Source organism: Meles meles, chromosome 6 (assembly GCF_922984935.1).
Source record: "Meles meles chromosome 6, mMelMel3.1 paternal haplotype, whole genome shotgun sequence".
Taxonomy (NCBI): domain Eukaryota; kingdom Metazoa; phylum Chordata; class Mammalia; order Carnivora; family Mustelidae; genus Meles; species Meles meles.
The window spans coordinates 61262758-61289347 of record NC_060071.1 but is presented as its reverse complement, the minus strand read 5'-3'; positions in this window follow the sequence as shown (position 1 = coordinate 61289347).

Sequence of the window (26590 nt, the reverse complement as noted above, 5' to 3'; positions counted from 1 at the left end):
CATGGCTTTACAATAAAAAACTTATTAACATAAGTCATTTAAAAGAGAAAAAAGATAACATTGCTATCTGCTGACAAGATGTTTGACAAAATTCAGTTTGCTGTAACTGATTTAAAAAAAAACAGTTAAGAATTTGAAGAAACATTTCTATGTAAGTTAAATATTATTTACCAAAAGGCAAGAATAAGCATCAAATAAAATGAAGGAATATTAGTAGCTTTTTATTTATCTTTAGTAACAGGCAAGGATGCTTACTGTCACTACTAGTATTGTTTTTGAGGTTCAATCAAATGTAGTATGATATACATACCACAGAATATGGTGGTATACATACCATATATATAGATTATATAATCATATTTTTAGAAAGTCTTAGAGAATCAACTGAAATGCTTTGAAATAGTAATAAAATTTACTTGAGTGCCTGTCACTGAATCATTTAAACTTGTGCTATTTCCCTAAACTTTCTTTGCTTCTGCTCTCATCTGGAAAATGGGGAAGCAAGAATATTTAACTCACTGGGTTATTGTGAGGATTAAATGAGTCAATAAGTGTTTGATGCTTAGAATGCCTGGCTCTATGAATATTGTCTATTGTTCTTATTGTTGCTATCATAACAGTTAATGTATAATATATGGTCAAATCAGAATGTATTTCATAGTTGACTATATGTGTGTGTGTGTGTATATATATATATATATGGAAGGTTCTCAAATCAGAATTTCCTTTCTATCAGGCTACTGAAACAATACTTGTCAAAGCCACCAGCAGTCTATTCTACATATTTAATATTCAAATACTCAGTTTTCTGTTACCATCTTATTTGACTTCTCAGTAGTGATGGGCCGGCTGGGAAACCAGGGCTCCAAAATGGCGGATCTTCCTGCCAATCCTCTCCAAGATGGTGGACTTTCCCGCCACCCTCACTGCAGCCTCCATGTCACCGCCAGGAAACTGAAACTCTCCACCCAGGAATTTCCCAATCTGGAACTGTCCATCACGGACTTCCCCCACCTCATACCCTCTGATCACCACATACCTTGCCATATATGGACTCGAGCCCATGCCTTACCGTGGTCCGATACACTATCCCCGCCCTATACCCTCCGATCACCCTATACCTTGCCTTATATGGAGGCAAGGCTATGCCCTACCTCAACCCGATAAAAGGACCTCGCCAACTCCCTCCCAGCGCATCTCTCTCTCTCTCTCTCTTTCTCTCTTTCTTACTATCGCTGGCGGGAGCAGCCTAACAAGTAGGATTAGACAAAGCTGACTGTTCCTTTTTCCGGGAAATACTCACTTTCCTTCGCTTTAATCATACTAAACATGTTAATTTCCCTCCTAGCTCACTGATCACTAGGTATTTTTCTGTGCTAATGGCCTGTTGTCCTTTGTCCTGACTTCCACTCTTGGAGTGCTTCAAGACTCAGGAATTAAGTCCTAATATACAGCTATGTACTCTTCCCTAGGTGGTCTCATGAGGAAATCAGTTTAAAATAAATTATTGGAGGGGCGCCTGGGTGGCTCAGTGGGTTAAAGCCTCTGCCTTTGGCTCAGGTCATGATCTCAGGGTTGAGTTCCCGCATTGGGCTCTCTACTCATCAGGGAGCCTGCTTCCCCTCTCCCCTTCCTGCCTCTCTGCCTACTTGTGATCTCTCTCTGTCAAATAAATAAAATATTAAAAAATAAGTAAATAAATTATTGGTGGGGTGCAGGGAGGCTCAATGGGTTAAGCGTCCAAATCTTCATTTCAGCTCAGGTCATGATCTCAAGATTGTAAGATGGAGCCCCACAACAGGCTCTGCACTGAGCAGAGTCTGCTTCAGATTTTCTCTCTCTTTCTCTCCCTACTTCTCCCCAGTAATTAATTAATTAATTACTGGCATAGAAGTTGTAACCATCCAGTACATGTGCATGTATTATTTTCTGTTTCTTACCACTTGAATGTAACCTGCACAATTGTAGAAATTTCTCTATCTTACCTACTATTTTATTGCCCAGAACAGTACCTGATAAAAAGTATAGGTTCAGTAAGTATTTGCTGAAAATATAAATGAATGAATAAACATCAGTCATAGTTTGAAATAAAAATAGAGAAATATGCAATTAATGATAACAACAAAAATATATATAAAATACCAAAGAATACATTTAACAATGATGGTACAAAATCTCTAAGAAGAAAATTATGAAACTCAATTAAGAAACATAAAACTTGGGCACCTGGGTGGCTCAGTGGGTTAAGCCCCTGCCTTCGGCTCAGGTTATGATCTCAGGGTCTCGGTCCCGCATTGGGCTCTCTACTCAGGGGAGCCTGCTTCTCCTCTCCCCCGCTTCCTGCCTCTGGGCCTACTTGTGATCTCTGTCAAATAAATAAATAAAATCTTAAAAAAAAAAAAAAGAAAGAAAGAAACATAAAACGTGAGTGCATAGAGAGATATACTATGCTCTTGAATGGGAAGACTTTTATACTATAAAAATTAGTATATGGGGGTGACTGTGTGGCTCAATCAGTCAGGTGTCCAAATCTTGATTTTAGCTCAGGTCATGAGCCCAAGGTTCTGGGATGGAGCCCTCGCTGGGGCTCCCTGCTCAGTGGAGAGTCTGCTTTAACCTCTCCCTCTGCTCTTCCCCCCAACTTGTGCTCTCTCTCTCCCTCTCTTGCATGGGCTCTCTTAAATAAATTAATTAATAAATAAATAAAATCTTTAAACAACAAAAAAATTAATATATATTTCAAATTTTATATATTACTATCAGAATTACAACAGGATTTATTTGTTGGTTTGCTTTTTGAACATAATTCAATTGTATAAAAGTTCAAATGGAAGAAAAAATGTGGAAAATTTGCCAAGAAATCTTAGAAAAGAATAATAAGAAGGGAAGTTAATATTTGATTAAGATAACATGCTAATCAGTAGAAAAAATGGATTATCTAAAAAATCTTCTTGTGATACCTGATTATTCAGTAAAGGAAATGGCACTTTTACTCCTAGATACTTGCCTTAGAGAATGAAAACGGATTTCCATACAAAGCTCTGTATGCAAATATTTCTTACAATATTTTGTTTTTATAATTGCCAAAAACTGGGAACTACTCAATGTCTTTCAATTGGTGAATGGATAAATAAATCAGAGACATCTGTACAATGGAAAACTACTCAACAATTTAAAGGAACAAATTATTGATATAACAATGTAGATCAATCTCAAAAGAATTATGCAAAGTGAAAGAAACCAGACTCAAAAGGCAATTCAAAGTCAAGGTATCATCCCATTTGAATGACTTTCTGAAAAAGGTAAAGCTATAGGACAGATAGCAGATCAGTTGTTGTCAAGGGCTAAGAGTGTAAGGGAGGGAATTAACCATAAAGGTCATGGGGGAACTTTTTGAGTGAGCTAAATATTCTTTTTTTTTTTTTTTTGGTGGTAGTTTTGACATAGTGTATATTTGTCAGACTCATCCTATTGTAAATTTTATTGTACATAAATTATATTTCAGTAAACTTAAGTTGAAAGAAGGGAATTAAGTTAGATATCTACCTCACACCATGACTAGTATAAATTTTAGATGGATCAAAAATATAAATGTATTTTATATTTATACATATTTTATATTTATATATTATATATATATTTTATATTTATATGTCTCCCAATAGGGGAGAGCCTGACTCAGAAAAAACATTTGTTGCTGGCACCTTTCCTGCAAACCAAGTCTAAGGTAGAAGTTAGTGTTCTCTTGCACCCTATGCCAAAGCAACATTTTCTGCGGTCTGTAGATGTCTTTAACAGTCTGCAAGCAGATAAATGCACCTACATTTTAAGGAAACCTTGAAAACATCTCCACTTAGTGTGGACTCCTGAGAGCCTTAAATGTTGCCTTCTGGTTATGAAATATAATTAATACATGTCCATTATGGAAAACTTGAAAAACACAGAAAAGCCAAAAATAGAATACAAAATCACTTATAGCGCCATCATTACTTTCTCTTTCTTTTAAAATGTAGAGAGTAAGTAATGAAACTCTTCCTCTCACGTTGGTCCGGATCCATGCCCTAGAGGTAGCTGCTGTCACTTGCAGTTTGGTACACATTCTGCCAGAGACTCTTCTGCTCATACATACCCTTGAGTATATAGTATACATACTTTGCTCTGTATCTTCTTTGGTATCTTTTCCTCTGCATTTATTAACATATGCATTTACATAAACATTAACACTGTTTTAGATCAAGCTCTCTGAAGACAGGGTGTTGCAAGTGGAGCATCCGTTGGGGTGAGCTCCTGGGAGGTACTTGTCTGAGATACACTCCTGAGGAGGGGAAGGAGGCAGCAGTGCACAGGCGGACAAGTGGACCAAAAGGAAGTTGCAGTGAAGGTCTCACCCAACTCATGGGAAAATCCTTGTGTTCCAAGGAAACTTTCAGAGTTGGCTAAAATTGGGGCAAGAGGAAATTTGTATCCTTATATCAGCCAGATCCTGGGAGGACATGCAAACTCAGGTGAGGGAGTTTCCAGTGAAGGACAAAACTTGGAATCATCATCAGTTGATAAGCACAGCAAATCATTTGCACTTTATAATCGAAGGGATGAGATTAAAAAGAAAGGACAAGGGAGGGTATTTTACTTTATTCCCATCTCTGTTGCTTTATTGATCAAACACAGAGGTTTCCATTGTAATTTAAATTACTGAGAAAATATTTTGTGAAACATTGTAGGGAATGACTCCTATTGATACATAGTAAGAAACATAGGCACTATTCCCAATCTTTCAGTTCCCTTTACCTACTTTAAAAAGAATCTTCTTAAAAGTTTTGTTTTAAGCCACTCAGAAAGTGTAGTCATCACGCTTCCCAAATCAGCATATTCTGCACTTTTAATTTTATGCTGGAAGAGAATGTGATCAATAAATTATTGTTGTTTGTGAAACATTTACTTTCATAGTTCTAACATATTTTAACTCCTTGGGTTACCAGAATGTGGGTCTTTTTTTTCACATTATTTGACAGCTGAAATTAAACAAATCCTATTCAGCTACAAAGCTAAGAGAAGGTTTACTACGTGTGTCATTAGCACCATCCATATAAGGTAACAGAAAATATGAGGTGTGGATTTTTAAAATATGATAAAATGAGAATACTGTTAGATGCACGGGAAGGTGTGACTTCAGGCCTGGCATTTTCTTATTAAAATAAAACTGCCTCTGTTTTAGTTTACTAAAATAATCAGGATTATGTGTTTTGAGTTGACATATTTCAAATTATTTTATCAAGTCAAAAATATATACCTTTGTTAAAATATGTTTTAACTATCATGTCATTTTATTGCAGTATATAGCAAAGATGCTCTGTGATGGGCTGCTAAACAGTTTTATGTTCAAGACTACTATCATGGTTAGGATGAAGAAACATAATTTATTTGGTTATATTTTTTAAACCTTACTTAATGCTTTGCAACATGCTTTTTATGCTTGAATAGAAGGCTTTTAGGAAAGTATAAAAGCACGTAGAAATTGCCCAAAATATTTAATATTTAAGCCTGAAAATACAGATATATACACAGAGACACATGTATCTGTAGATATACTTATATGTACATAAATTTTAATAAGTATATGTTATTCATAATCATAATACTTAGGTTATGTATTATCACGCGGGGCAGCTTGTAATCTTGAGATTGCCTTTTTCCTACTTTGCATTTATACAACTTGTCTCATTCGGAGATATTCTAAGAATACTACATGAAGAACAAGGGCCCCACAGCCAGAAAGAGAATGCAGGGTCTTTGTTATTTCTTTAAAATACACAAACTAATGTCCCCAGGATATGTTGAATGCCAGCTGGGTTGTATAATTCCTATGGCATGTTATTTTCATTTCTAATCCAATTTATGCCATAGTAGTTATTGTAATTTCATAACTTAATTAAATACATGAAATAATTAAATACAAGTATGTAAAGAAAGTTGTTCTTAAAATCAAAATGATGAATGTGTTAAACTGGATAAAGACAAATTGCTTTTTACAAAAAGTAATTGCTGTGCATTTAAGTGTGGATGAGACAAATATAAAACATTAGAAACAAAATTTGTAAGAGTCTAGAATGGAAATTTATTTATATTTCTTGGGATGTCTGGCTGGCTCAGTTGGTTAAGCGCCTGCTTTCAGCTCAGGTCATGATCCCAGGGTCCTGGGATCGAGTCCCACATTGGACTCCCTGATTAGCGGGGAGCCTGCTTCTCCCTTTGCCTGCCACTTCCCCTGCCTGTGTGCACTCTCTCTCTCTCTCTCTGACAAATAAATAAATAAAAGCCTTAAAAAAAGGAAATTTATTTATTTCTTTTTGTGCTACTTAAAGATACTCAAAATTATCTTACTTAATGAAACTCAAAGTTGTGAAGAATATAGTATGGATTAGAGGAATTTATGCACATAGGTCTGTAACTTCAGTCATAATTTCTTCTAAATGGTTTTTTTTAAAGTGACCCATTCCTGGCCCTAATTGAGTCCCATAAGATGGCTTCTACTGTTCTCAAATGCTCAGGCAGTAGAATTAGACTGTCTGGGTCTCAGTACAATCTCCAACATTTAATACCCATGCAGCTTGAGCAAGTGATTTAACCTTTTGAGTCTTAGTGTCTTCATTTGTTAAAGAATAATATTTGGATCAACCTTATAAAGTTGGATGAGAATCAACTGGATCCTCGCTGAGTGAGAAGCGCACACAGTGCCCAGCGATCAGTAAGTACTTGATAAATGCTAGCTGGTGTGTCTCTGGGGATGTGGAAGACTGAATCTGTATTCACTACTGTCCAGCAATTTCTAGTTTTTCCTCACGATTTTAAGATAGTTTTTTAAAAATCAAAGGACTACACATAAAAAGCAAATTTAATACAATCTTGATGTTACTACTATTCAGACTATGGAATGTTGAAGCTTCAAGCTTTTAAAATTAAGAGCAGAAAAAATTAAGAGCAGAAAGTACAAAAAGTATAACCTGCGAATAAAACCTATTCTAAATATGTGCTGTGTTTCTGCATCAAAATTTCTAGTTATGTGAAAAAGTTAGAAGATATATATCACTGATTGCTTATATGAACTGATGGTATAATGAAGCTGAAGTCAGGAAAAAATTGTAAAGTCCACCTTTATTATGATTATCTCTGACGTAAACAAAATCGCAAGGGTTGCTGAAGTCACAAAACTCTGCCCTGTATCCTATGTCCTTTTTAACTTAAACATACTTTAATATACAGATGCTTTATGCTTTCAGAAACAATATGAAATGATAAGCCCTATTTCGGAGAATAGGTTTCGAAAAGTGTGAGCCATTTTTAGTCACCCAGTTACCCAGTTACAAAATGGTACCTACTTTTGAAATGTATGGTTACTATAACCCCCTCCTTTTTTTGTAAAGTGTTGAATTTCTGATCCAATTTCAAATGTCCGTGAATGATGCCTTTTTCTAGATTGACCAATAATAGTGTTTATATGATTCAGGTGACAGCTCTTGATACTTGTAGCCTTGTTTTTAGATATAGCCATGGGAGGATTTTTATATATGTACATCAAAAGAAAAATTAAATCCTAGAAATTAGCAGAAAGAGTTTCTTCAATTTTAAACTTAATCTTTCCATTGTATATTATTTTACATGATTTTTAATGTTTATAGTAAAAAGTCTGTAATACCAAAATTGCTATTAAAGTTCTGCGTTTTAGGGATCCAGAAGGCAAATGTCATCTCTCTTGTATTTGGTAATGTGATTTGTTCTTATTAGTCTTTACTCAGCATGTGGTAAGGCATTGTTCATGTTGACATCACCCAAATGTATGTGGTAAGAAACTAGTATATTCCTTCTGTCAAATAGATAATCTTAAACTTAGGATTCTTAGGAATAAAGGTCCTATGGATTCTTAGGAATAAAGGTCCTAAAGACAGTTAGCCCATTATTTAGAAAAGTTTCCTGACAGCACTGATTATAACATTTTAGTTTAATACTACATCTTTTATAATAGCTTTGTTGGGGAAAATAAAAAGCCAAATTTACTGTAGCTGATCTGAATTTTTTCACATTGCACAATGTTGATTAAATATTACAAACTTCAGTATATAATGTTTTCCATTTCTGGAACTATATAAAAAATTTGTTTCTGGAATTATATCAAACAATTGCAAAAATATAACATTTTTATCCTCTTTATTCTCTTTTCTCCAAGCACAACAGGGATGCAAAAGAAAGAGTTTTGTAATGAAAAATTATTTTCTCTAAGTAAACATCAAGATTATACAGCTCAATAGATTCATTTTCTTGGCCAAAATTAATAATAACTATGATAATAACCTTGAAAAATAGCATACAACCTTTTTTTCTCTCTGAGCTCTATTAAACTGGGAAAATACAAAGATATCCTCATCCATCATTTCTGATTACATTATTTGAAAGACCGGTTTAAAGAAGGGAAAAATTGAGAAAGGAACTTTGCTTATTATTACTTTAGAAAGAGTATAGATTAATCTTTAATAAGACTTTGAGACATAAGGCTATTTCAAATTTTTTTAAAAATTTAATTCAGAAATTCTTTTCCAGAAGTACCCACTTTGTGAATACATGTATTCCATCCTCAACCATTATAAATTTCACAGGTGGTGCAGGCTGCCTTTCCCTTTCATGATGTCACAGAAAAGCCCTCTGTACCTTGTCAAATTGGATTTGGAAGCTAGGCTTCAGATCCCATCCCTAGTACTGTTAGCATATCTTACAGTTGAACAGTGCCTCCTAGTTTTTCTGTTTTTTTTTTTAAGTTAATTTATTTATTTTAGAGATCGTATACATAAACCAGGCAGGGGAGGGACAGAAAGAGGAAAGAGAGAATCTCAAGCAGACTCCCACGACCTGGAGATCATGACCTGAGCAGAAATCAAAAGTCAGAGGCTCAAACAACTGAGCCACCCAGGCACCAATACAGTGCTTTCTAGTTTTAAAAGTGCTATACCTTGAGTGAAATATGCCTCTGTGTGCCAAGACAGTCCTGATTTACACATAATTGCCCCATGTATTTATCAGTACACCCCTCCTTCAGGATCAAAGTGTTCTAGTTTAGATGCTAAAATAATATAACCATTCTAGTTTTAACCAGTTATTTGGCCTTTCTATGAAAGCATTTTTTTTAAAGATTTATTTATTTGTGTATTGAGAGAAAGAGAGAGAGAGAGAGAGAGAGAGCAAGTGGGGTGGGGGGGGCAGAGGAAGAGGGAGACAAGCAGACTCCCAGCCCAACAGGGAACCCATCAGAGGGCTCAATCCCAAAACCCTGACATCACAATCTGAGCCAAAACCTGGTGTCAGGGACACTTAACGCTCTAAGCCCCCCAGGCACCACTTTGAAAGCATTCTTATGTAACAGATGAGAAAACTGAAGTCTCAATAGGTAACTCACTTGCAAGTGAATAACAACCTAAACTCAGTCTTTGGCTCCTTTTTCAAGACTCTACTTGCCGCCTATGAAGTTCACAGAGCCTAGTCCTGGGTGCTTCAGGAACTGCCTGAACTCAAGCAAAAATTCTGCTCTCCTGATGACTTGTAGTATATTCAAAATACATTTATTCTTTATGGAGTATGGATTAGAGAATATCTCAGGATTCTAATCTGTTCTTAGTTGTTGGTGTGTGTGTGTGTGTGTGTGTGTGTGTGTGCATGTGTGAGTGATTTGTCACATTCTTAAGGGCCAGTGGGAATCTGTTAACAGCCCACACTGCCCACACTTCTGATGGGGACCACACCTGAAATAATACCATATGACCTCCCAATTTCACGGTGCCTCAGGACAGACCCCAGAACTCCTAGCTGCTCCAACCACTGAACTCCTCTAAGTGCCTGATTTCTGAATGTAGCCAATGGGAACTGTATTAATCTTGTCTGTACTTCCAGTTGATGACATGTATTGTCACACCAGAAAATTTCAAGTACAGAGCAAGGTCACAGGATAGTTTTCTGTACAAGTTATCCAGTGAAAGCTTTGTAAATACAGAATCTTGCCCCCTCCAAAGAGGAAATGACAAATTTCTGTCTTAGAAATTCGAGTGTTCACTAACATGGTTTAAACAATTTCAAGATAAAAGCAAATAGTAGGCAATAACTGAAATTATTTTGAGTTTGCCTAAGAGGGTATATTTTTAGAAATTTACTAAATTTTAGCATTGATGTGATTTCATAATTAAAAATAATTTCAAAAGCAATACCACAGCTTAAAAGAAGAAAGAGTACAAAAATAATTTATTATGAAGCAAGTAGATGTGTTTAAAAAGAAAAAAGCATTTAATTACATCTTAGTATATTTGCAGTGATTCATGATGGCTATTTACATCAAATGATTTTTTAAATATTAAATATTAAATCCATTTAAATGCAATAAGTTGTATGGAGAATTTTCATCTTTATTTCAGAGTCATGCTACTTTAAAATTCGTCATTAGAGTTAATAAGAAATTATATTGGAACTACTCTGTCCATTTAAATGAAGCATAAATCAATTATTGAAGCAAGGAATTTTTTCATCATTGTAATGATTATTGGAATAAATTTAGTTCTTCAATGCTGCCTAATGATATCTTCAGTAACAAAAAATTGCATAGACTTAATTTTTACAAGGAACTCTTAAAATGTGCTTATAATGTCTTTTTTCAGAGAAAAATATTCTCATTCAGTTTCAGAATGCTCTAAATGCCAAATACAGTTATCCTCAATACCCTGGAAACCAAAATTAGATGAGGAATCAATATACTGTACTACCCACTTAACATCTAGTACACCAAACGCTAACAACATTTATGAAAGAGTAACAGAGTCAAAAGGTTAAGTTAGTAAAAGCAATCAATATAGCAAAGCCATATCATAGAAAGGGGAATTTTGTTTGTCTCTGACTTCCTCAGATGTGACTCACAGAAGTTGGTTTTCTTTTGAAAGAACATCCTTTGGAATTTCTTTTGGAATTTACATAACAATCTCTTTATAAAGTCAGACGCGAGGACGGTGACACCCTGTACTTTGAACTTCTCATCTTTTGTGGAGACTGAAATAGGAAAAAATCTGAAATAATTGTTTGGCTCTCTTGCTGATTACATCTTGGTTTGAGTTACTAGAATTATATTACTGTTGTTGTTGTTGTCATATAGTGCATACCGTGTGCCAGGAATTTGGGAAGTACTTCATATACATTACTTCATTCAGTCCTCATAATAATCATCCTCATTTTCCTAATAAGGAAGTAGATACCAAAGGGATGATCTGGCTGGGGTCACACTGCTGGGAGGTGACCGTGTTGGAACCCCCACTCAGTCTAATGACAAAGCCATCCTGCTAACTATGTACAAGGGTGCCTTAGGGTGGTCTGCAGCATTCCCAGAGACCCGAGTCTTTGAATCAACAAGAAAATAAAATGAAGTGATGATATTTGTCATTACCCCTAACACATACACACACACACATTCATATTAATCAATAGAAATGTTACCCTAAAACGTTTTGAACGTCAATCTACACATACAGATTTTAAAATACACAGAGACAAAAAAAAATGATAGGAGGTTCAGGGGCATATTGTTAGAAAGCCATTCATATAGCGAGGAACCAATGACTGCTTATTCTTTACAGTGACTGGTCATTATATCAGAATTTTTTTTTTAATTAAAGATTTTATTTATTTATTTGACAGAGAGAGATCACAAGTAGGCAGAGAGGTAGGCAGAGAGAGTGAGAAGGAAGCAGGCTCCCTGCCAAGCAGAGAGCCCGATGCGGGACTCGATCCCAGGATCCCGAGACCATGACCTGAGCCGAAGGCAGCGGCTTAAACCACTGAGCCACCCAGGCGCCCTATATCAGAATTTTTTTAAATGATAGGGAATTCATCAGTGGTTACCTCATATCAACCTTGGGAAACAGTTTAAGTTTTGCTTGTGATTTTCGGAAGCAAAAGCAAGAAATGACTCAGGTCGTTAGTCTTGCAACATAAAGTAAATCAAGCTTTGTTTTAAATGATTAAACTGGTTTGTCTATTGAGAAAATTTTCAAGGTTGGTCTTCATTTGTTCTGAATTTAACAATAGATCAATTGATCAATCAATAGATGATAGAGTTTAATTTACTACTTAAAAATACAACTTTCATGCAGATATGCTTCCTTGAATGTGAGAAAGTAGAGGTGGACTTTCACCTAAGCATTGGGAGATTTGCTTACTGGGAGTAGATCACTAACATTTATGTTGTCTTATGTGTGTTTTATGCTTCAGGAGAAAGGTTTACCACAGCTGCTCAAAGAAAATAGACCCAGAATAAGAAATTTTCCACTTGGATTTGGGGAACCAGCAAATTCATTCAGGTATGATCAACAACCAACCAATTAAAATAAGGGATGAAGGTAGGACATGTTGTATGTATATTTATTCATTATATTATTCATTATGTTATATTGTCTAGAGATGTTCAAATTATTCCTTCATTGACTTCTACCTGCAAAGACTAAGAAATCCAATTTATGAATACATGATCATCTATATGAATATATTTATAGTGATAGAAATAAGTCTGGATAACCTCAGAGAATTGTATATATAATATAGGATTAAATTAATCTTTTTTTCCCTATTTTGCTAACAACTGTTAGTAGGTACATGATTACACATACCTAACAAAATTCTGTAGAGATGTGTTTAAATATAATAGCACTTAATGATTATTTTCTGTTACATCAAACATTATCTGTTGTCAATGTGTTACATGAACAAAAATGAATTTTAAAATGAAGCTAAGAGGACACAAAAATACCAATGTAAACATTTGTTGCCATACTCATTTTTCCACTTTGAATCTCGCAAAGCAAGCCAATCCCAGTACCCTAAGACAAGAAATTAGACATCTGGAAACTGTGGCAAGCATCAGAAGTCTGAATCAAACCAAGCCTGGCTCAGCCACTCATTAGCTGGGTGGCCTTTAGCAATTCTCTTGATTTTTCTGGGTTTCAGTTTTATCATCTGTGCAACAAAGAGGTTTGACAAATATACTGGCAGTTCTATAATATCCATAAAGACTTTGAATTTTTAATTGAATATTGAAAAGCTATTCAGGAAATATTTGAACGATTATTTCTAAAACTATTTTTGGTGGTTTCCTTCTCTTCCATTTTTTCACCTGAGACCAAATTCTTTTCTCTTGATAGAGACCACAGAAAGCACTATACTGACTAATCTGGGTATAGTTATGTTACCAAAGTAATTCGACAAAGGAAGTCAGCATCACCATGAGCATTACATAGATTAAAAAACCGAGCCTTGGCACCATTGGCATTCCTGGCATGAAGGAGTTTTGTAGATATAGGATGAGAATTAAGATTTTAGTGCCTTGCCCATTTAAGCCCTATGAAAACATGCTATCTTTCCACTGGTTATTCATGTCTGTCTTGCTTACTGGATCATGAACCCTGGAAGGCTCATTTTTGTTTCATCCAGGATTCATATCAATGCCTGAGGCATCATAGTTATTGTGACTACAGCTTGTTGAACTTGGATATTGTTTGCAATATAAGGAAATATCAGCAGTGACCTGTGATCTGCAGACCTCTCCCGTCTTAAGTTCAATGCTGCTCAGCAATGTGCACTTTGGGTGGGCAGTAAGGTGGCCAGTAGGGAAAATAGTGGAGGAGGAAGCTCAAAACTGGAAAGTGTGCTCTTATAATCTCTCATAGTGATTAATCTCTTTCCTTAATTCAGTGAGTTGACAAGGGTCTTATGGCAAGTGACCATTAAGTCAAACTTCTACCAATACAGGAGTCCTTTCTCTTGTTTTCTTGACAATTTCCTTTCAGTAAAAAGAATATGATACCTCACGTGCCAACAATTGTTAGAGTTCTTTGGGTCCCCCCCCCCCCCCAGAAGTTTCTCCTTAAAATGAACTTACTTGCTGTCCTGGTTCTGCTGTCTACACTTTGTTTTTTCTGTGTGCCATTGTCTGCATGAAATGGATAATGAACATTGATTGGCTCCTATCCCAGGCTTTGAGAACCCTGCTGATTTTGGGTAGAGTGTCAGGAAGGTGGGAGATGGGGGAGTAGAGCTATTGGAAATTTATAAATGTGTAAATCACCAACATTAAAAGGCAATAGAATAGTATATAGTAGAATAGCTAGATATAGTAGAATAGCTAGGATACTGATTCAGAAGTCCTTCAATAAGAATTGTTAGGGGCGCCTGGGTGGCTCAGTGGGTTAAAGCTGCTGCCTTTGGCTCAGGTCATGATCCCAGGGTACTGGGATCAAGCCTTCATCAGGCTCTCTGCTTGGCAGGGAGCCTGCTTCCTCCTCTCTCTCTGTCTCTCTGCCTACTGTGATCTCTGTCAAATAAATAAAATCTTTAAAAAAAAAAAAAGAATTGTTATCCCCTCCCAAGTGTAAGAAAATCTAGGTGGATTTAGATTCATGATTATGATCCTATTGCTTACTGACTGGGTGTCGTTGGCAACTTAAACTATCTGAACTTAACAAACTAATGTATATGAAAATGTTCAGTGTGTAATATCTGGCACAGTATAGGTCTCCTTCTTTCCCAATTGTAGGATTATCACTTTTAACATCGTCAGAGAAACCTTTCCAAACTTATAATATCAGCAGTTCAGCATTAGGAAACTAAAACCAAATAAAACCATATAAAACAAATCTCTAAAACTCTCATACAGATTTTTAAAGTGTGGTTTGTTCCAATCAAGCACAGGTAGATAAGAGTGTTTGTTACCTACAGATTATATCATAACACAAATGTAAGCATAAAAATTGTTTTCTTGAATCAGACCTTGTATTTACTTCTAACACTCCTAGAATTGTTCTTTTCTATGATTATTACCCATTGTTTATCAAAACTCTGTTAGATTTTGTATCTTTCCATACTTTGACAACTCTGGTAGAAACCGCATTTATAAAGTTTGCCAGTTACTGACTTGTCATACTTGTATTTATTTGTTCTAACTTTAATCTCTTAAATTATCAACTGCCTTCTTCTAATTCTATTGTGTTAGTTTTTGTCCATATTATCAAAGCTAGTTATACTTACAGATCATTTCTACTTTACTCACACTAACCAAAAGATTAGCCTGGTAAGATTCACTCTGATAAAAATAATAATTTAAATAATAATAATAATAATAATAACATACAAATATGAAAAACCTTTAAGTATGACAGACTATGATGCTTTCACATTTGCAGCTTAATTACCTGGCATAGTGGAGACAGGACATTGTGGCACACTAAACATTTCAGTTATCTGAGGGTTAAACACTTTATGTGGACAATCATCTTTGAAAAGGACATTGCTGGTAAGAATAGGATTTGTGTACGAGGCAATTTAACTAAAAACCATAGGATATTGGTCAATTTCTTGGTTATAATCATCAGAAAAAAATAGTACTAACAGTGAAACTCAAACATAAGCATCTATATATTTTGAGAGGGGTCTCATAAGAACATAATAAGCATAAAGCTTGACACACAATAGTCACAGAAATGTGCTGCTTCCTTTTTCTGTCATCCTCTTACTCATCGTGATTGTAATTAGTTATTTTTCAACCCCACCTATGCCTATAATTTCCATTCTCTTGGCTAGGAACCCATTCCACAGAGCAATTACACCCATCTCTGGTGTCCAGCAAAGAACATGCGTGTCACTTGTTCCCATGGAGTATTTTTCCTTGGATCTAAACAGAGAGAACCTCAAAGACCAGGCTTTCAAAAGATCAGCACAAGTGTGTTGTGAAATAGAGTAAAAATCCCCCTTTCTGTTGCCAAAAGACAAGTTAGAAGGGAATATAAAAGACACATCTGAAAGAAATACACTGTACTTGGAAGCATGTGATTTTTTGCAAATTTGCCATTCCTATTACCACCTTCTATGATATTTTTAAATAGCTACAATTTTTATAAAAGCATTCTTAGAGACATCCTCATGGGAAATACTTTTTGTTTTTCCTAGTCAAAACAGGAATCACATTTTTTTTTCCTCCAAGGAACTCAACCATTCATTTTCTTTGCAATACCCAGATGTATGATAAATTTCTTCGGGCCCATTGCACAGGTGAACAAAGTAAAGCATTGAAGACTAATGATGTTGGGTTCAGGGATGATGCCAGTTATTGAAATTCCTTTCATAATTCCCTAGTTTATGAAATAAGTCTTTGGGCCAAGGCTTCCTTGTTGTAGTATATATCGCATCACACTGTTCTGACAGGAAAGGAAACATATCTAAATTAAATCATTGCCCCAGTCAAATCTAGTAGAAATGCTTTGTCAGCAGCGACAAAGTTTTGTATTTGATTTGTTACAGAATCACAGAATTTTGAGCTGAAAGGGACCATAGAGATAATGTATCCATCTTCTCCTTTTCTAAATGACAAAACCGGTTCCCAAAGAACTGATACAAATTACCCAAAGGGATACAGTTAATCCATGTCAGGGCCTGGACAAGAGCCAAGTCTCCTTATTCCAAGGACACTGTTTGTCCCCCTACCATTTGGTCCTATTGATTCCTAAGGAAGCTTAGAGTTAAAAGTAAATTGAGACCTTGAAAGATCCCAATAGATCCTTTTATCTAGTAATCCATCCACTTGTTAATTCCTTGATGGGACACTCTTTTTCACACTTTGTGCTTGTATTTACCTTTACCTGGAAATGTTCCTTCTGGAAAAGCCCCTTCATTCTCCTAAGACCCACCTCAAATGTTACTTTTGGGGTGATGCCTTCCCCAGCTGCATCAAGCAGTCTCTTGTTCTCTTGCTGTGGTTCCTTATAACATCTTGCAGCATTTTAAGTGACTGGTCTGTGAATCTCTTTCCCCTATTAGACCATGAGCTTGGATATAAGGACCATGTCCAAGTGAGTTAAAACATTTTAGGTTGCAAGTAAAGGAAATCTATTTGAACTAACAACAGAGAATTATGTTTAGTTTTGTTTTGTTTCAAGAACCTGGGGATAGCTCCCATAAGATAAGGAAAGGATGCAGCCCATTTTCAGGAACGGGCTGAGTGCAGGACTGAAGCATTACAAGAAACCAAGAAGTCCTCTCTTTTTCCCTCTGGCTCCTGCTTCTTTGTGCAGCTGCGTCATTCTTTGCTTACCATAAACTTTCTCTATTTCCCAGTTCACAGAGTTGGAAATGGACATTACTGGTAACTCTCCAGTTAATATCACCTCCACTAAAGAAAAAGCCACATCGATTTGGAATCTCCTTCTCTCAAATACAGTTAGTTCCGAGGAAAGAAAAGTGCCCACCTCTCCACCAATCACCTGTGACCAGGGGACAGACACATCATAGTAACAGGTGCTCTAACTGTAAGGGCATGGTAGAGAAGGAAGTCTCTAGAAAGGGGAACAGAGCAAACTGAGCAGATGTAACTGGATTTCTACTCAGTATCTTACTCATTGTTTTATCATGTCTTCCCTTAAGTAACACACACCTTACCAACACACTGGTTCACTTAGTTCTTGGAACCATGAGACAAAATATTTTGAATGAATTAATTTAAAAGATTTTATACAAACTTATAATTTTATACATAAGTAAACAGAGAGCCAGAGAGAATAAATGACTCCTTCGATGACACACAAATGGTTAGTAAATCACAAGAGAATCTAGATTTCTTGAATATTGGTCTTAGGCTCTTATTTAAACATTTATTAAGTCTTTATTTTGTACCAATTAATTTGCTTTACCCAGACTATCTCAACTAATCCTCATGAAAACAGTATGGTGAGTACTATTATTATGCAAGAAGGAATGTGAGACTTAGAGAATTCAAGGACTTCAGGGGATTAAAACCAGGACTGAAAGCAAGCTCTGCCTTACTAGAAATCTCCAAACTAGCACTACCCAGTTAAAAAACATGTGAAATGCATATGTTATTTTAATTTGTCTGATAACCACACTTTAAAAAAGTGCAAAAAACAGGTGAATATTTGATTGTAATGATACCCTTTATTAATTTCAGTATATCTAAAATATTAATATTGCAACATTCATTCATTATAAAAAATTATTATATCACATTCTTTTCTTTGAACCAAGTTATTGCTTATAGCACATCTCATTTTAGACTTGCCACATTTCTAGTACTCAATAGCCACAGCTGGCTAGTAGCTATCATATTGGACAGTGCATTCTAAATGATTACGCTTAGGTACCCAACAGAACTAGCCAAACGACATGAATTTTGATGTGGCATAAGGACGACTTGTCTGTCAGACTATATTACATCCAGTCCTCCCCTGAAGATCATACCCAATACTGAAATGCCTTGTCCAGGGCAGATTACATGGACTTGGAATCTCTTGCCTCTGCCCCCAGATGAGATACTCAGTGAGCTACAACAGTATGGCTCTGGGCACAAGGGAAAGCCACCTGACGAAAGCCCTGACCTCGGGCTCACACAATTCTCTACCCTCACAGCAGAGGGGGGCTCTCTTAAGAAAAGTTGCAGGGAAGTCTGGGCTTGGCGTTGTGCCACAACAAAAGCAACCTGTTGTCTCAGTTATACAAGAAATTAAACTACACAGGTAGTTCAAAACAGACTTTATATTTGATTCTGCTCTCAAGATGCCTTTTTCACTAGATAACAAGCAGTAGATGTGTTTTGACTCGAATGGTTTTCCAAATTGGGGTGTAGACCATTAGCAGGAATGTGGTAACCCATTTAGACAAAGGGGGAGGGATCTAGCATTAAGCATATGCTGAGCACCCATCTCTGCCTCATTTCTCTGGCTGTGGGCAGCAATTAACATCACCAGCTGACAATGCTTGTCCTCTTTTCAACACCATTTTCAACAACACTGAAAAGCAACTCTACGTAATGAGAAGAAACAGGAAGACTGTTGGGAAGCCCACTAATATATGAGAATACATAAGGTGAAAAGTGAGGAAGGATAATTATGTGAGCCACATCTATAAGTGATGGAAAATAACCAGTTTATAACCTCCATGAGCTCATAGTTGTGCAATATTTTATTACTGTTAATTTCTAAAACATTTAACTTATTCATGTAAATATGAGTATTTTATTGATGAACAAATAAATCTAAAGAGGTTGGTAACTATTGTAGAATTCAAACATTTAAAAATTAAGTACTATATCTTCTATTGATCTGCCTTTTAAAATATTGTGTTTTTATAGATCCCTTCTTCTCCATATACCTATAATATTGCAGAGTTTAGAACAACCCACACTTAAATATGTTAATAAGAAATAAGATGTGTTAAAATGAATACATTTACCTCCCACCCATTTCTAATATCCATAATCTATCTTCTTGTATGTAGAGTAGCCCTCATTTGCAAATTCAGCAGATTAATCATGAAGACATTTGTTTTTCCATTTTGTTAAGGATTTGTCACTTGCTTTTGTCATTGACCACATTATAAAACAAATGAGAAGAGTTTAAACCAATAGGCTCTTTTTGAAGAAATATAATTTAAATTTAAATTCTTCTGGGAGAGTCAAGACAAACAAGATAAATTACGGTGTGACTCCAGTAATTGCCAGAGTAAGTAGGAGAGAAACAAACAGAAAGAATTGTGCTAGTTGAGGAAAGAAGTATAAGAAGTCTGAGATGGCTACCCAGGAGGGTTCTAAGCCCCAGCAAAATAGGACTCAAAACAACATTTTTTAAAGAAGATTTTATTTATTTTAGAGAGTGCGAGAGAGAGGGAAAGAGAGAGAGGGAGGGAGGGCATGAGCAGAGGACAGGGGGAGAGGCAGAGGGTGAAGCAGCATCTCCACTGAACAAGGAGCCCAATGTGGGGCTTGATCCCAGGACTCCGGGATCATGACCCGAGCCAAAGGCAGACATTTAACTGACTGAGCCACACAGGCACCCCTAAAACAACATTTTTAAATAAACTTGGGAGTGAGATTAAAAGGAAAACCATCAGGTGACGTGAAGAGAAGACTGGTTACAAGAGAAGAATTTAGGTTACAAAACAAGGAATTGAAGTTTAGGCGATAAAAAAAAAGGAATTGAACTTTAGGTGATAAAAACAGAGAACCAGGGAGGAATGAGAATCTTGAAGACAATCTCAAGTACCTGGGACATAGTATGCCTTCAAAAAATGTGTATTGTTATGAACATAAATGTGGGAAATGGTGAGGATAATTCACAGGAAGTCAATGAATAATATCAACATAGTGGTTAGAATGACCTGCAAATTACTTTAGCTGTAATGTTTCAGGTTGAAAATTGACTAGAGTCTTGGAACCCAAGAAGGATGGAGAAGTAGAAGTGGCAGGACCTGGCTGAGGAAAGACAAAAAGGAATGGGCAAAAATAAAACAACGCTTTAGAGAAACAGTTGCCTAACTGTGAAAAGCTACACAGGGTGCTGGCAACTCAATGAAAAAAAAAAAAAAATTAGTCTGTAATGTTGCTGTACAAAAAACTTGTGTAATATCTTTGAATTTTTAAGAAGACAGGGTGGTATAGTCCCCAAATGATAGCATCTTACTGTTACGTTTCCGAACTTGCAGATTTCATGCCATAGTATCAATGTTTTCCTTTTCTTCTATCTTCTTCGAATTCTCTTCTCTGAAGTCTATGGCCTGCTCAGTATATGTTCCACTTTTCAAAGGAATGAGCGAGGATTAACTCTCTGACTAGACATGCTTACCAGACATTTTGTACCAAATACACAACTATATAAATTTCATCTTTAAAGGCAAAGAACTAACTAAAAATTCCTTCTGGGTTTAACTGTAGGAATTTATGAAATCTGAGTATGTCTTTACCTATCTAAGCTATTTATATACAGAATTTTTCAGTTAATTATTTTTGATGTCTATGCCTTGCTCTCTGTTCAAGTTCCAAACTACCCCAGAATCTAGTGGCTTACAATGAGAACATTTATTTAACTCACTCATCTGTAGGTTGGTCAGGGTGTTGTGAGAAGGCTTGTATTTCCCCATACGGAGGTGCTGAGTAACTCAGCTGGGGGGTGTAGGATCTGCTTCCAAGCTGGCTCACCCACCTAACTGGAAAGTTGACATTAGCTGTCAGCTGGAAGTTCAGCCAGAACTGAGGAAGTGGGGGTCTTAGTTCTTCTGCACATGAATATCTCCATGTGGGCCTCTCCACAAGTTGCTTGGACTACTTGCAACACGGGGACTAGTTTCCAAGAACGGGCATTGCACGAGAACCCGGCAGAAGCTGTATCACTTTGACTAATCTAGGTTTTCAAGTCACAGAGTGTCTTTCTGCCATAGTCACAAGTCAGTCCAGATTCAAGGGAGCAACTGGAGAGCCCACCTCCCAGCGAGAGAAATGTTAAAATCACATCGTAAGAGTTGTGGGAGCTGGGAGAAACAGTCGTGGCTGTTTTTGGAAAACACAGATTTAAAACCTGTCCAACTCCAAGTGAACAAAACAAACTTCTGGTTTACTGCTCTCCGTTGTATCGCTACCCAGATTGCATTGCCCAGGAACCCAGAACTACCCCGTGGGGCTGTTATCTCTTTAGGTTAATCACATGGAAAGGGTTAAGGAACAGAAAGCACTACCTCCTCCACCTGCCAGAGAGATCACAGCTAGCTCTGGAGTCTAAAGCTGTGTATTTCTAGGAGAGCACTGAGAACTTCGGCTACAAATCAAAGTACTTCTCACTGATTTGGCATTCATGACTTAGCAAACACAGCTCCCATTGCCCCCTCTACACAATTTCTGGAGTAAATCTAGAGAAAAACCAGAAACATACAACTTGGAAAACCAGATTAGAGCTAGATAGCACACACCACTAGGGAACAGACATGAACATCATTTTCTATTTTTTAAGATATTATTTATTTATTTGACAGAAGGAGATCACAAGTAGGTAGAGAAGCAGGCAGAGAGATGGGGAAGCAGGCTTCCTGCTGAGCCCAGAACCCAATTCGGGCTCCACCCTAGGACCCTGAGATCATGACCTGAACTGAAGGCAGAGACTTTAATCCACTGAGCCACCCAGGCGCCCCTCTATTGAACATCATTTGTGTGAGTTGCTTTAAAGGATTGTGTATTCCAAAGAACAGAAGACGATACTTGATTCTGGTAGAGTCCCGGTTCATCATGTGCATAATGGAAGAAACAAGAGCTTTCAGACAGATTTAGGTTATAATTCAGCTCTGCCACTTAATTGTGTGATCTTGGGTAAATCACTTAATCCCTTTGAGCCTCAGTTCCCTTGTCTGTTAAGAAAGAATAATACCGGGGCGCCTGGGTGGCTCAGTGGGTTAAAGCCTCTGCCTTCAGCTCAGGTCATGGTCCCAGGGTCCTGGGATCGAGCCCCGCATCGGGCTCTCTGCTCCACGGGGAGCCTGCTTCCTCCTCTCTCTCTGCCTGCCTCTCTGCCTAGTTGTGATTTCTCTCTGTCAAAGAAATAAAAAAAAAAAAAAAAAGAAAGAATAATACCTATCTCACAGGGCTGTGGTAAGGACTGAATCAGATAATGTAAAGAGCCCTTATATCTAGTATATGGCAAGCCCTAAATAAATGGATTCTCTTCCTCTTTTCTCTGCTGCTGATCCATTATGCTTCAGAGCACCTAATTTCTCTGAATTTTAATTATCCCATTTTATAACAAAGGAATTCAGATGAATTTGACCTCTGTGACCTAAACCAGCAAATGGATGGCAATGCCAAGAACAATGTAAATATATTACAATCTGAAAGATATTAAGTGCTCTTCAGATGTAGAGGATGCATAAGTATAGGGAAATCCCAACATCATGTTTCCTTAAAAAAAAAAAAGTCAGTTCCCCCCTCACAATTGCAGGCAAATATTAAAAGGAAGATATTGCAAATGTATAAAAGGATTCTCAAAAGTGCACATGGAGAATCTTGACCAGCAAACATGGTTACATGTGGGTTTTCACTATGTAGAATAATTATATATATATTGTATATATATATACATATATATGTATATATACATATATATATAGTATATATATGTATATATACAACTTACTTTGAAAAGAATACTGGTGAATATGGCAACTTGGGAGTAATTTTAGAAAATGCTATGTTTGCCTGAAAGCCTGAAGGGAACTTAATTAGATTCAGAAATGAAATCACCATGAAAATTCCCACAAAGTTTTTCAAGTGTACCATATTTGATCTGGGTTTATATGACTGGCCTTTTTCTGTATCATTGCCCCAACCCCCATTTATACTAAAACTAGCAGATAGAGAAATGTTGGCAGCCTTCACATAGGCTTCCTTCCCTGTGCTCAATGGAGGAAGAGTGGCAAGTTTGTAATGTTTGCCAAAACAGCCTGGAGTCACTTGCTGGACTGAATTTAAAACGCTGGTAAATAACAGAAGCTAATTTCAGCTTTAGATGATGGCTCACTGAATCCAGATTCTCTTTGACCAGATTGCCAACTGAAGATACATCCCTAGTCTGAATGCTCTAGAGAAGAAACCCTCAATATCCCGAGTGCCCTTTCCGTCTTTTATTCCACAGTCATGATAGCTTGCTAAATCCATCTCAACATGGGCCAGGTTTCTGTGGCTTTGAAGACTATGGATTTGTGGTTTGCAGGTATTCTCCAACATTCCGTTCTTGTTTTAGTTATTTTCCACTTGAGTCATTTCTCAAATGGCCGAAGAGGTCATTACCTGCTTCATCAGAATCAGGTAGTATTCTATTAGCAATGATTAAGTCCAAGCAAAGAGAAAAGAGCAAATTAACCTAATCTGAAAAGGGAACCAGTTTCCTCATCTATAAAACGTGGTTCTATTTCGCAAGATTGCTATAATGATCAGATGAGAAAATAGTTTCGAGAGCATTTTGTAAACTCTGCAAAGGCAAGGTTATAGGACTCATTATACTGGGAAACTCTCAGAAGTCTGCATAGAGTCCTGGTTAGTGGAATGCTGAAAGCAAGCCCTGGCAGAAAATATCCGATCCAAAGTTAGAGTGAGCAAAGCAAGCTGGAAAAGCAGAAGCTTAAGGCCATGCCCAGGACAAACGAGGTCATCTCAGGTCTGGAACTGAGGAGGGGGGGCCAGTTCAGAAGCACTGAGTTCAGGGGCAGTGATTGAAGCAGAGAGATGTGAAAGTTTGTGCTCACCATCCAGCACAAGCAGCCTGAGGAACTGTAACTGCTTGCTTACTGCCTTTGTATCTTTATGGTCCCACCTGTCGGTTTTCCTCAAGAAAAACAAATGCTTAACATTCTGTGTGAGGATGCAGTTTGACAGGCAAAGCCAAGCTAGAGAGAGAAGTATGATTTGATAATGCTTCTTCTAAACTCTTGTCCCCATAAATGTCCAACTCCACTGTTTTCAGCATCCCTTGGTTGACCCAGCTTCCTTGATAGGCACCTAGCAACCGACCTCTAAGTTCTGTGTGAAGTAATGCTGCCCAATTTCCTCATTACTCCCACCTCCAGAGAATATCTTAACGTTTCTTGGCATTTATCGTTCTTCATCCATCAAAAGATTCCCATATTATATATCTTTCCCTTGAACATCTTGGTCTCTGACTAGCTGACCATTCTGTCTTGAGGTATGACAACAGTCACCAATAATGGCAAACATATTATTTCTCCAAATAACAGTTTTGCTGTAGGGAGTTTTTAATACAATAAGCTAAAAATTGAAGACCTCATGGTATTACTGCTTGTGGAAGTGGAATTGGCCATATTTCCAGGCATCCTTCAAATCACCCTACTAAACTGGGCACTGCCACTACTTATTCACAAGGGTTCAAGCTGGAAGAGACAAGTAGGTGGGCCAGTTCCAGTAGGGGGTGCTTCATGATGATGGTAATGAGAGTAGGTTGTTAGTCATTCATTTGAAAACCAGGGTATATGCAAAACACTTTGGGAGAAAGTGATATACAAATCACCAGTTTTTATGATTTTCCTGAACAGTGCTGCTAATGGTCTGAGGTTGTGCATACAATTAACATAATTTATTTGACAAATATTTATTGAGCATTTACCATATGCTGGGCACTGTGCCAGCTCTGGAATATACAATGAACAAGAAGATACAAATCCAAGCACCTAAATAATTTGATATTGTGATGGTTGTTCTAAAGGAAGATACAGGATGATAAGAGAGAAAAATACTAGGGAACTGAGATTTGGTTTGGGAGTTAGAACATCTTTGAGGAAGTATCCTGGAGGATTAGTCAGAATTACGTGAAGAGAGGGAAGCAAGAACTTTTCAAGTGCTGAGTGTGAAAAAATCATGGTTATTTGTCTAGGAACTGACAAGGAGGGCAGAGTGGTCATAACCCAGAGAGCTGGAGAAAAGCAGAGTGAAAGGACGTTGTTGGGCAAGCAGTGGGCAATGCGTGAAACCTCCCATATGTATTGTAAAGATTTCAGAGTCTATCCTAAGTACCCTGAAAAAGCCATGGGCAGTGGGGGGTGGGCAGGGGCCATTTAATTAGCACAATGGCTTGATATTTAAATTTCAGGAACTCATTCTAGTTCTCCTGGAGGTGAAATTACAACAGAGGCTGGGGCAGGGGAAGTCAGATATGCTGGCAAGAGAAAGCCTGGACTAGAATGGCAGCAACAAGTAAAGAAAAGAGGACAGATTCAAGATACATTTTCTAAGGAGATTCCAGAATAATTAATGACAGATTGATTGGGGTAGGAGTTCTGTGGGACAGAAAGGGTGCCAGGATTCGCTTTCACATTTCTGGCATAAGGACCTAGGTAAATGGAAGTGCCATTAATGGAGATGAGCAGATTTTCACAAACTGACGAGATTTCAACCAGCATAAAACACAGATAGTGTGGATATAGGCTTCACCTTGTAATATTTGACGAAAATATCAATGCCGATCGCCGTCATCATTTGAGTTGTGTCTGTGTGTCTGTGTGTGACAGTGACTGTGTTTGTGCTTTGTGGAGAGGAGAACAGGGGGCTTAAAAAGAAAAACTGCAAACAAGTAGGTACCTAAAATAATGAAAAAATGATCACTGACTGGTCTAGATGCTGCTGGGGAGTCTTTCTGATGCAAATACATACCTAAGTTAGCTCTGCTTTCACCTCAGGAACAAAAAAGAGAAAAAAAAAAGAAAAAAGAAAAGAAAAGCAAGGTTGAGAAAAGAAACACTGCCACCACAAGCTACAGATTCCATTGTTTCTAGGGAAAAATTCATTTACATCAAATATCTGAAGCTGTCAGTGCACACAAAGACTTTGAAAGCGTTTGTTTGGAGCTAATACTGTACTTTCTATTTATATTCTAATACCTCGTCCACCCCCTTATGATTCTTTGTGAACTTGCTCAAGTTTTGGCTCTACTACACTTTTATTTTTTTTTCCCCTGAGACACACTTGTAATCTTTACAGACTTGTTCCAAGAGCAAAGAAATGGATCATTAAAGAAAGAATGAAATGTCATTTGATGGTGTGCCTGCTGCTTTCTTTGTGGAGAATCCATTCCCATAGCCTTGTAAAAGTGGAGAGGCTGCCTGCCATGGAAGTTAAGGACTAGATTAGACGTGGTCAAGGACAGAAAACACATGTGCTACCTGCCTCCTTTCGAGAAGATGAATTCTGAAG